We start from the raw sequence: 12,336 nt of genomic DNA, 5'->3' as shown, positions 1-12,336 counted from the left end.
TCTAGATCAGACCCTTGAATATCTGCTTTTGGTAAATTCACATCGATCTCTGGAACTGATATGCCTGAATCGTGTGTCTTAAGCTCAATTATTGGAACCTCAATGTTGAGACCAGGGGCTTTAAGGTCTACTTCAGACAAATGAATATCAAGACAGGGAGCAGTTATGGCTCGCTCAATTTTGTGGGCAGAAAGATCAGGTGTTTTCAGCTCTACAACACAGGCTTGGAGGTCAGCTGTTGACAAATTGACATACACATCGGGAACAGAGGCATCCAACTCTAGGGCCTTGAGATTAGCATCCAGGTTTGGTCCTTTAACTCTTGGCCCTGTTAAACCTAAATTTGGCAGTTTGATTTTAGGCAAATTAAATTTTCCAGAGGGAGCATTACGGTCAGCATCTAGGGCTTGAAAATCTACCTCTGGACCTTTGATGTCAGCTTCAGGGAAACTGATACTCAAATCTGGAGCAGCAATGGCTCCCTCAATTTGGGGGGCAGAAAGGTCCAGGTCTGGTGTTTTCAGCTCTACTACAGGAGCTTGGAGATAAGCTGTTGGCAAATTGACATCCAGATCAGGACCAGAGATGTCCAACTCCAGGGCCTTGAGATTAGCATCCATGTTTGATCCTTTAACTCTTGGCCCTGTTAAACCCAAATTTGGCAGTTTGATTTTAGGGAACTTTAATTTTCCAGAGGGCTCAAGGTCGACATCTGAGGCTTGAATATCCACGACTTGTCCTTTGAGGTCAATTTCAGGCAAACTCACATTGAGATCTGGAACAGCGATGTCTCCCTCAATTGCTGGTGCTAAGAGGTTGAGGTCTGCTGTTTTCAAGTCAATGTCAGTCCCTTTCAGATATGCTTCAGGTAAATCAACATCTAATTCTGGGGTGTTAAAATCAGCATCTACATCAAGTTCCGGTCCTTTTACTTTTCTCATTTTTGGCCATTTTATTTTCGGCAACTTGAATTTTCCAGAGGGCGCATCAATGTCTACATCTACATCTGGTCCTTTGAGGTCAGCTTCAGGCAAACTGACATTGAGATCTGGAACAGCGATGTCACCTTCAATTGCTGATGGGTCCAAATCTGGTGTCTTCAGATCAACATCAAGGTCTGGTCCCTTCACCTTATGTCCAGACCAGTTAACTTTGGGCATTTTAAAAGTTGGAAATCTATGTTTTCCAGAGGGTGCCTCAATGTTGACCTCTGGTGCCTGAAGATCTACATCTGGACCTTTCAAGTCAGCTGTGGGGAAATTGACATCTACATCTGGTGCACTTATATCCCGGTAAATGTTAGTGGTAGAGAGACTCATGTCATGTACAGTCAGCTTAGCATCCAGATCCATTTCTGTCTCCTTCACCTTTGGACCATCGAGTCCAAATTGAGACTTCTTTAGGTTGAACAACTGGAATTTTCCAGAGGGAGCATCAATGTCAACATCTGGAGCATCGAGGTCAGCTTTGTGTAAATTAAGATCCATAGCTGGTGCGCTTATTTCTCCATCAATGTTTGGAGTGGAGTGATTCAAGTCAGGTGCAGACAGGTCAGCATCTATGTCGACTTCAAGTCCCTTAACCTTGGGTCCAGAGTGTCCAAACTTTGGCTTTTTTAGAGTAAGCCATTTGAATTTCCCTGAAGGGGGCTCAATGTCCACTTCTGGTGCGTTAAAGTCTACTTCAGGGCCTTTGATATCTGCATTTGACAAATTGGTGTCCAAATCAGGAGTGTCAAGACCTGCATCAACATCAGGGACAGAGAGACTGAGGTCAGGTACCTTCAGATCTGCATCAACATTTGGAGCTTTTATCTTTGTTCCAGAGAGCCTGAATTTAGGCTTTTTGAGTGTCGGGAACTTAAATTTGACAATGGGAGGATGAATGTCAACATCAGGGCCACTCAGGTCTGCTTTGGGTAAATTCAATTCTAAATTTGGGTTGCTCATCTCACCCTCAATCTTTGAGGCAGAAAGATCAACGGTTGGTGTCTCCAGATCTGTCTTAACACCAGGGGCTTTGACTTTTGGCCCATGAAGACCAAATTTGTGTTTCTTTAAATGAGGCCATTTCAATTTACTTGAGGGAGCCTCAATGTTAATATCTGGAGCTTGCAGATCTACCTCCGCTTTTGGTGAACTCAAATCTACATCTGATGCACTTATCTCTCCATCAATGTTGAGAGTGGAGAGATTCACGTCAGCTACAAACAGGCCAGCATCTATGTCGACGTCAGATCCCTTCACTTTTGTTCCAGATAATCCAAACTTGTGCTTTGTTTGAGTTAGCCATTTGAATTTGACTGAAGGAGCCTCTATGTCAACATCTGGAGCTTTCAAGTCAGCATTTGGATCATTCAAATCTACATTTGGGGCTTTAATTTCCACATCGGGGGCTGAAATCTTCAGGTCTGGTGTCTCCAGCTCTCTACTGAGACCAGGGCCTTCTAAATCTCCTGATATGTTCACGTGTCCCTTTGGTGCTTTGGCTTTTATGTGTGGTAGATTGAAGTGAGGCATTTTTAATTTGGGATCCTTGTACTTAAATCCATTTGTCTTAACCTCTGGTTTCTCCAAGTCAAGTGAGGCATCTGGAGTGCGGAGCTTTGGTATTAATAGACTGTCTTCAAGGCATCTGAGGGTGCCATCGAGATCTGCTCCTTTCATTATAGGCCTAGACATTCCAATGGTGGACATTGTGAACTTTGCATCACCATCAGTTCCAGGTGTGTCCAATGTCACATTGGGCAATTCCCCCTTCAAAGTGGGACCATTGATTTCTCTCTTCAACCCCCCTTCAGCATTTAATTGTCCACTGAGGCCATCGACCTCGATAGTTGGTGCCTCAACTGATTGCTGCATTCTGCTGTAGGTATCCTTGAGCATCTATAGACAATCAAATAGTAAATAAAGCATAGTGCTATGTGGTGCTCAGTGGGCAAATATTAAGGTATTGATCCACAATACATTATTTTATTACCTTAAAGTATTCAGACCCTTGACATTTTCCACATTTTGTTACGTTACAGCCTTATTCTAAAATGGATTAAATAAAACAAATTCCTCAGCAATCTACACACAATACCCGATAAAGCAAAAACAGTTTTTTGCAACAAACAAATAAATACCTTTTTTACATAAGTATTCAGACCCTTTGCTATGAGACTCGAAATTGAGCTCAGATGCATCCTGTTTCCATTGATCATCCTTGAGATGTTTCTAGAACTTGATTGGAGTCAACCTGTGGTAAATTAAATTGATTGAACATGATTTGGAAAGGCACACACCTGTCTATATAAGGTCCCACAGTTGACAATACATGTCAGAGCAAAAACCAAGACATGAGGTTGAATTGTCCGTAGAGTGCCGAGACAGGATTGTGTCGAGGCACAGATCTGGGGAAGGGTGCCAACAAATTTCTGCAGCATTGAAGGTCCCCAAGAACACAGTGGCCTCCATCATTCTTAAGTGGAAGAGGTTTGGAACCACCAAGACTCTTCCTAGAGCTGGCCACCCGGCCAAACTGAGCAATCGGGGGAGAAGGGCCTTGGTCAGGGAAGTGACCAAGAACCCGATGGTCACTCAGACAGAGCTCTAGAGTTCCTCTGTGGAGATGGGAACTTCCAGAAGGACAACCATCTCTGCAGCACTCCACCAATCAGGCATTTATGGTAGAGTGGCCAGATGGAAGCCACTCCTCAGTAGAAGACACATGACAGCCCACTTGGAGTTTGCCAAAAGGCATCTAAAGACTTTTAGACCACAAGAAACAGGATTCTCTGGTCTGATGAAGCCAAGATTGAACTATTTGGTCTGAATGCCAAACGTCACATCTGGAGGAAACCTGGCACCATCCCTATGGTGAAGGTTGGTGGTGGCAGCATCATGCTGTGGGGTCTTTTTCAGCGGCAGGGCCTGAGAGACTAGTCAGGATCGAGGGAAAGATGAACGGAGCAAAGTACAGAGAGATACTTGATGAAAACCTGCTCCAGAGTGCTCAAGACCTCCAACTGGGGCAAAGGTTCACCTTCCAACAGGACAATGACAATAAGCACACAGCCAAGACAACGCAGGAGTGGCTTCAGGACAAGTCTCCGAATGTCCGTGAGTGGTCAAGGCAGAGCACGGACTTGAACCTGATCAAGCATCTCTGGAGAGACCTGAAAATAGCTGTGCGGTGATGCTCCCCATGCAACCTGACCGAGCTTGAGAAGATCTGCAGAGAAGAAACTTCTCAAATACAGGTGTGCCAAGCTTGTAGCGTTATACCCAAGAAGACTCAACGCTGTAATTGCTGCCAAAGAGGCTTCAACAAAGTACTGAGTAAAGGGTCTGAATACTTATGTAAATGTCATTTTTCTATTTTTTTCTCATAAATTAGCTAACAATTCTAAAAACCTATGAGGGGAAAAAAATGTCTAATCAATTTTAGAATAATGCTGTGACGTAACAAAATGTGGAAAAAGTAAACGGGTCTGAATACTTTCCGAAGGGACTGTAATTCTTCAAAACTGAAAAAGATTCTTGGAACTATTATGTCAGCATAGTGCAATGACTGCTGGCATAAATCCTGAAGTACATTTGATTCTGACACTTACATCCCCAGGATCTTTGAGGCCACCATCCAATGATCCGAGACTGACGCAGGCTTTCAGATCCTGCTTTGTCATAACTCTCATGTTGTCATTGTAAGGCTCCATGATCTTGAGTAATTTCATCCTGTCATCTTTACTGAGGTGATTCAGATTGATGGTGACAGCAACAATCTCATTGTCTGAAAGAGTAGAGAGAAAAGTTTTACTAATAATTATCTATTGTGCTTTGTATGTTATAATTATGAATGTTTTTGATCAGAAATAAACTAGTATGTGACATTTTACCTTCTTTTAAGCCAATCTTATCAGTGACACTAGGGTCTGTGATTCCAGTGATGACAACTCCTCTTTTTGAATCCTCCAGGACCAAGCTTTTGGAGTAACGTCTTTGCTGACTTTCCCCATTCTAGGAAGATGTCAAATAAAATGAAATAACAATTGTAGTCACTATCATTAAGCAGCAACCATTTGTAACAGTTACATTAGCATGTGTGCAGTACTCATCCAAAGTGGACTAAGAATCTGGTAAAACAAAGTATCTGTATGGTTTTAGGCTCTGATTTTTTTACACTGTGAATACACCCCAGGATAGATTGTTCTTGTACAAACAAGCTGGCTCCCTCAAGGCTCCTGCTCTTTAAAGGGGCAATCTGCTTTTCAAGCATTAACAAAGAGGTCACCTGCCATTGTTTTTGTAAAAACCTGAGGGATGGGTCTGGAGAAATGTTATCACTCTCAAATTCATAGATAGAGCTATGGTTACAAGGACTGACTAGCCATGATATAAACATTATAGTTTAAAATATATTTTGAGACTATACAGGGTTTGTTTACAATGATATTGTTTACTAACAATGAAGTAAAATGTGCTTATATTTTGGGTTCTGATGGGTTATGACAGTTGACCTAAGTACACAAGGCTTTTAAATTATTTGACTCACCATGATTTCTGAAGTATATTTACAGCGGCATATCAAGAAAAATGTCCTCACTATAACCTGTAAAAACAACAAAAAATAAGTGAGGTACAGTGTGTCTTTACTATCAGTTTATAATGTGATTTAATAAGAAAAACTCCCTCTAAAATAAGACATTTCATCTTACAGGGTTTGATGTTGCACAACAATAAAATGTACATTGAAAAATCCAAAAGAGAAATCAATTTCAACTTTATATTTTAACTATTTTTATTGAAGGGTAGCTTTGGAATTATTGCATTTACTAATGACAAAACTGCCTCAGATTATTATAATATCTGTATGTGGTGATATATCTGTTAATGAAAACTTTTGTGAGGTGTAGCTAGCAGAGACAAACCACATCCTCTCCCAGCTCGGTGGGTGAAACATCCACACAGAAACACAGTTGCACACAGTTAATGCATCTCTGCTCAGACTTACACCTAAACAGTCTTTGCTAGACTTTTGCTGCATCACAAGATAAGGCAGGAGGTAGGGATGAATGCTTGAGCATTTCACAAATGGAGTGTGATTTACGTACAGAATAATATGAAATGTTCTGAGACCAGGTTGCATAACTTAACATGTAAAAAAACAACCAAAATAGTCATTGGACTATGTCTGCTGAAAGGTATCATCACTACTGTTATAATGACAATAATTATCTCGATAACCACTCTAAAGCTTTTGACAAAGCTCTCTGCCTTTAATTTACTGCTGGCTGACAGAGAGAGTGACAGCGACACCCACACACAGACAGCCGCACGCCTTAGGAACCCCAGCAATGGCCACTGCCAGGATGCTCAGGGGAATGTTTCCCAAACAAGTTGATTTAGACGCATGATAGCTTACATGCCATACCTACTACCACAGCCACATACTGCCACACCTACTACCCTCATGAATGTCAACGTGTTCACCTGCATTGTGATGCTGAGGGTTTGGGCAGCATGTCAGAAAGAGGGAATGGTGTAAACTGAATTATGAGTGCCATGATATTGGCTTCAAAACTTACATTATTGTACCGGAAGGGGCGGACTGGGACAAGAATCCAGCCCAGGCATTTTATCCACACCAGCCCACATCACTGTGCACGCTGCTAACTCATCCACAGCCACACATCCCATCCCTACTTGGACATAGTGCTGACACATAACATTGGCAGTACAGTACAGCGTTTCTCAACAATTGACAGTACCAGTGACTGACTTCCTCCGCAACTTGTTTTTGTACAACTCTTTTTTTAAATTTATTTTACTTTTACCCCCCAATTTCATGGTATCCAATTGGTAGTTACAGTCTTGTCTCATCACTGCAACTGCCGTACAGACTCGGGAGAGGCAAAAGTCGAGAGCCATGCGTCCCCGAAACACAACCCACACTGCTTCTTGACACAATGCCCACTTAACCCAGAAGCCAGCCATACCAATGTGTTAGAGGAAACACCGTGCACTGCGCCCGGCCCGCCAGTGCACAATGGGACAAGGACATCCCTGCTGGCCAAGCCCCCCTAACGACGCTGGGACAATTGTGTGCCTCCCCATGGGTCTCCCGGTCGTGGCCGGCTGCGACAGAGCCTGGACTCGAACCCAGAATCTCTAGTGGCACAGCTAGCACTGCAATGCAATGCCTTAGACCACTGAGCCACTTGGGAGGCCCTCCTCAACTTTTTTTAAGTAGCTCATGTTCAAAAGAAACACAATATGTAAAAACACCACTGGAGACTATAACTGTGCCTCTGCGCTAGCCATTTTGTTTGCCTCCTTGTTGTGCTGTCTGTCTGTGCATATTCTCTGATGTCACTCTGTGCTTCTTATTGTTCTCTGCCTGCCTGTCTGCTTAAGCCTTAAGGCTTATAAAACAGACGTTATAAAAGCCAAGCTAACGACTTAGGCTATATTGGAAATTATTACCTGTTATACACTATATATACACAAGTATGTGGACACCCCTTAAAATTGTAAGCAAATCCTCACAGCAATGTTCCAACATCTAGTGGAAAGCCTTCCTAGAAGAGCTATTAATGCCCATGATTTTGGAATAAGATGTTCGACGAGCCGGTGTCCACATACTTTTTTCATATAATGTATGTGTTCCCTTGAATCAACACCTACCCTGAGTGTTAATTATAGTCCAGACTAACATTTTCCCCTGGTGTCAATGGTGCCTCTGTAACAGTTTAACTTTACTCCGTCCCCTCGCCCCGACCCGGGCGCGAACCAGGGACCCTCTGCACACATCAACAACAGTCACCCACAAAGCATTGTTACCCATCGCTCCTAGTCCATGATTTGGGTAATCATCTTTTAAAGTCTTTCATAGTCTTTCATAATTATTCTAAAGTGTAATGAATAAACTACTGTGGTATTCAAGGAATAAGTTGTTTCATCTAACACGTCCAAGCAGGAATACAGAGATTTAGCTCATACATTTAGCTCGACAGTAAATTATTGCACCAGTAAGTGCGGATAGAGCAGCTTGCTATGGAGCAGAAAGCTATTTACATGCATTGGACAGACGAGTGTAGGGTGCGAGATGCGACCGAAATTTTGCAGGTGGGGAGAGAGCGAGAGAGGGTGGAGGAAGAGGCTTGGCTTGAAGTGCTGGGCATCTTGTTGTTATGACATGCATTATTTGAATTCGGCCCACAGAATTAGGCCTACGGAAGAGCGGCTTCTATGAAGGATCTTTGAATGTCTTTGAACTTCAGAAAGTTGGCTTGATGTTGGACCCGCTGGCTAGCTAGCTAGCTAACAAGGTTCTGTGTGTAGAGCGGCACCTGAATTTAAATAAAAACATGTCTTCCCTTTTTGTAGTTAATAAATCCAATGTGAAACGTGATAACTATAGTATCCTTAACCAGCTTTGAAAAAGTTCATCCATTCTTCTCTAATGAAAATTCTCTCTCCCTAATTTCTGAATCCCGCTTATAACGTCAGCAGGTTACTAAACTATGCTTCGGAGGGGGAGGGGCAGGTTGCCTACACGCACACACACTGGCAAAGATTTTCAACTGGCTGGCAGGCAGTCACTGGAATAAGTTTCAGAGTGAGGGCTTCGCATAGGAGCTTTGTTGTGTTTTTTGTGGGACTGGAAACAAATGCCCGAATGTAAAATAACGTTATTAACCGGTTCACACACAGTTTTAAAATAATGGTTCTGGTCCAGAACAGAATAAATTACTTTTGTTTGCGGTTCTGATTCTGTTCCTTGAAAAATTCCATTATTTTCTGGTTTTTGGTTCTGTTCCATGAACCGGTTCCAACCCCTTGTTTTGAGTGAGGTGACAATGTATACTGAACAAAATTATAAATGCAAAATGTTCATATGAGGAAATCAGTCAATTTAAATAAATTCATTAGGCCGTAGTCTATGGATTTCACATGACTGGGAATACAGATATGCATCTGTTGGTAACAGATACCTTAAAAAAAAGGTAGAGGCGTGGATCAGAAAACCAGTCAGTATCTGGTCTGACCACCATTTGCCTCATGCAGCACGGCACATCTCCTTCACATAGTGTCGATCAGGCTGTTGATTGTGGCCTGTGGAATGTTGTTCCACTCCTCTTCAATGGCTGTGTGAAGTTGCTGGATAATGGCGGGAATTGGAACACGGTGCCGTACACGTCAATCCAGAGCATCCCAAACACCCTCAATGGATGATATGTCTGGTGAGTATGCAGGCCATGGAAGAACTGGGACATTTTCAGCTTCCAAGAATTGTGTACAGATCCTTGTGACATGGGGCCATGCATTATCATGCTGAAAAATTAGGTGATGGCAGTGGATGAATGGCACGACAATGGGCCTCAGGATCTCTTCACCCTGTCTCTGTGCATTCGAATTACCATCGATAAAATGCAATTGTGTTCGTTGTCTGTAGCTTAACCCTGTCCATATCAAATCAAATCAAATGTATTTATATAGCCCTTCTTAGATCAGCTGATATCTCAAAGTGCTGTACAGAAACCCAGCCTAAAACCTAGAAGCACAGTGGCTAGGAAAAACTCCCTAGAAAGGCTAAAACCTAGGAAGAAACCTAGAGAGGAACCAGGCTATGAGGGGTGGCCAGTCCTCATCTGGCTGTGCCGGGTGGAGATTATAACAGAACATGGCCAAGATGTTCAAATGTTCATAAATGACCAGCATGGTCAAATAATAATAATCACAGTAGTTGTCGAGGGTGCAGCAAGTCAGCACCTCAGGAGTAAATGTCAGTTGGCTTATCATAGCCGATCATTAAGAGTATCTCTACCGCTCCTGCGGTCTCTAGAGAGTTGAAAACAGCAGGTCTGGGACAGGTAGCTCGTCCAGTGAACAGGTCAGGGTTCCATGCCCCGACTTCCTAGTTAATTACATTTGCCTGATTAGTTAATCACGAAATGCTAATTACAGAGAACCTTTGATTAAAAACTAAAAGTCTTCAGTTAATGATAGTAAAGACACGACAGAGGAGAAGAGGATTTTTAGTATTAGCGTTACAAAGAATGAATTGTTAACCCAATGAGCTGCAGACGTTTGTGTTGTACCATTAGATTTTTCTATTTATTCTGCATTCATTGGTACCAACCATTAGTCTGTGTTTAACGGGGGCTGAGTAGAGTGATGTTTGTGAGACGAGGGGCCCGATTCCTTTTATAAAAACGTCTGTATGGTTTGAGCTACAAACTATTAAAATCTTTCTATGAAAAGCTGAGACTCGCACGAACTATATAATGCTCACAAGCTACACAAGAGTCATTAGAAGGTAAGGGGTTCTTCTACGTAGAAGATCCTAGGAAATCCAAGAACATTGTGTCTATAATACTGTAATAAGCTCACATAGTTGCTGTCACAAACGCCAAACTCCACACAGTTGTCACTGACTAGTTGGATATTCACCTTTATCAATAAAACTCATGAATGCAACTGTTTAGGGCTGGGGTCTCAGGACTTATAATGTTCATTCTATTACCAGTTGACACAGCAGAAACAAGAGCACTAAACTATGATTAAAATTCCCATTGTACCATCGACACGAATGACATCAATTTGTTAAATATCTTATTCTAATGGCACCAAAAGCCTTATAATGTGGCCGCGTAACTCATATACATATATGCTGGGCCTGTGCTGGGATCAGATTGGGAAGGACTCACCTTGTGATGCTCCTAGATATGCGTCCTCTGAAAGCCCAGGCAATGTTGTCTTCTCTGTACCTTAGCTGTTCTGTGAATCTAAGAGGATCTGTGTTAAATACATTGTGTTAAATGCCTTCTCTGACCGCAACCTGAGCCGTAGAACAGGTTAGGCAGCACCTAGACCGCCTCCCCAATGCCACCCTAACCCCCACTATGAACCTTTTCCCAGGGAGAGGGACATGTCATGCACATTTACAGGGCTGGTGACAGCTGAAACCTGCCAAGAGAGTGAGAGAGAGAAATGGAGATTTAGAAAGAGAGAGAAAGAGGTACACACCACCCGTTCTTAACCAAGGTTTAAGAAACAGAGGCCTGCAATAATTGCAAAACATGCATCTACATCCATCAACATATGAATGCACTCTCTCCTTCTCTGTCTCTCATACACACACACTGCCCACAGCTCTGGAGAGATGAATGGAATCCAAAGATTCTGCCATAAGCCATTGATCAGTGTCTTTGCCATCTTCTACTGTATCTGACTGACATGTATAGTGAAAGGAGGGCTGATGTTATTTTGAGTGAGTTGAACTTGATTGTGATCTCTCAAAGATCTGCTCATTATCATGATAAAGTATTGTATTTTTGTAAGTTCAACTTCTATTGGAGGTTAATATGTATACACACAGATACATGACAGCCCCTACACTACAGCATCATCATTATACTGTAGACTCATACTTTACTTACTGACTTCACTTGGTCCCAGGTACAGTAGGACATAATGCCGTAGAGATGAGGTCACAGTGCTGACAGTCAGTGTGTCAAAGTGGTAACAATAACTGGGTTTATTCAGTATTATGCTTCCTATGTACCAAACCAAAACCAGGCATAATACAGTGAGTTATTGCCCCACCCACTCTATGAATTAATACAATGTTTAGAAAAGTACATCACACAAGTAGGACTCAGCTCCAGGAAAGCAGTAGTGCTCCAGTGGTAGGTACAATAAGAAGAACCTCTGCATTCAAAGCTTAATTTCCTGAGTTACATTTAGAAGTGCCCATCCAAGAATTCTCAGGGTTATTGGCCACAGATAAAATGATGTCAAATCACCTTATAACTACAGTAGCTTTGATTGGACTGGTACTCATATATTCCAAATCTTAGCTAGCAGTCATCATCATGAATCAAGTCGACAATCTACTGGCAAATCCTTTTTAATCCTTGTCACATGAAAATAAATAATGAAGAGAAATTATAGACAAAACATATCGGTGCTCATCGCCCGTTGGACATAAACATTACACAACAAGTTGGAAATCGCAAATTCAACAATGAGTGTTTTGGAAGGAATCAGTGGCTAACTGCAAGCAATTACTAGCCTGCTATTCAGTGGAGTGGTGGTGTGGTCCCAAGGCTGGGTTTAAGGGTCTCTTTTCCAAGCTTAAAATTATAAACATTCAACATTGGCCATGCTGTCAATCCAGCATGATTTCTTCCTGCGCTCAAAACAACTGTTAACTCGGAACTGGGAAATCTCAGACTTCAGTGAGTTCAAGAGAACTGGGAACTCGGGGAAAAAACATTTTGAATGGTCATCCAACTCGGAATTGTAAGTCGGGAACTCGGGCCTCTCTAGAGCTACGACCTGAAGATCA

At 42.3% G+C, this 12,336-nt stretch overlaps 1 long non-coding RNA gene across 1 annotated transcript; it reads right to left on the bottom strand.

The window, feature by feature from the left end:
* Positions 1-4,885: 4,885 nt before the first annotated feature.
* LOC129851402 (uncharacterized) lies at positions 4,886-10,761 on the bottom strand. The gene is made up of 3 exons (XR_008758968.1): positions 10,694-10,761; positions 5,536-5,592; positions 4,886-5,000 (listed from the first exon to the last, which is right to left on the bottom strand). It is a non-coding gene; the product is annotated as an uncharacterized LOC129851402 (long non-coding RNA).
* Positions 10,762-12,336: the final 1,575 nt, after the last annotated feature.

Source organism: Salvelinus fontinalis, chromosome 1 (assembly GCF_029448725.1).
Source record: "Salvelinus fontinalis isolate EN_2023a chromosome 1, ASM2944872v1, whole genome shotgun sequence".
NCBI lineage: Eukaryota > Metazoa > Chordata > Actinopteri > Salmoniformes > Salmonidae > Salvelinus > Salvelinus fontinalis.
The sequence above is the reverse complement of the archived record's forward strand: the minus strand, read 5'-3'. Positions and strand labels throughout refer to the sequence as shown.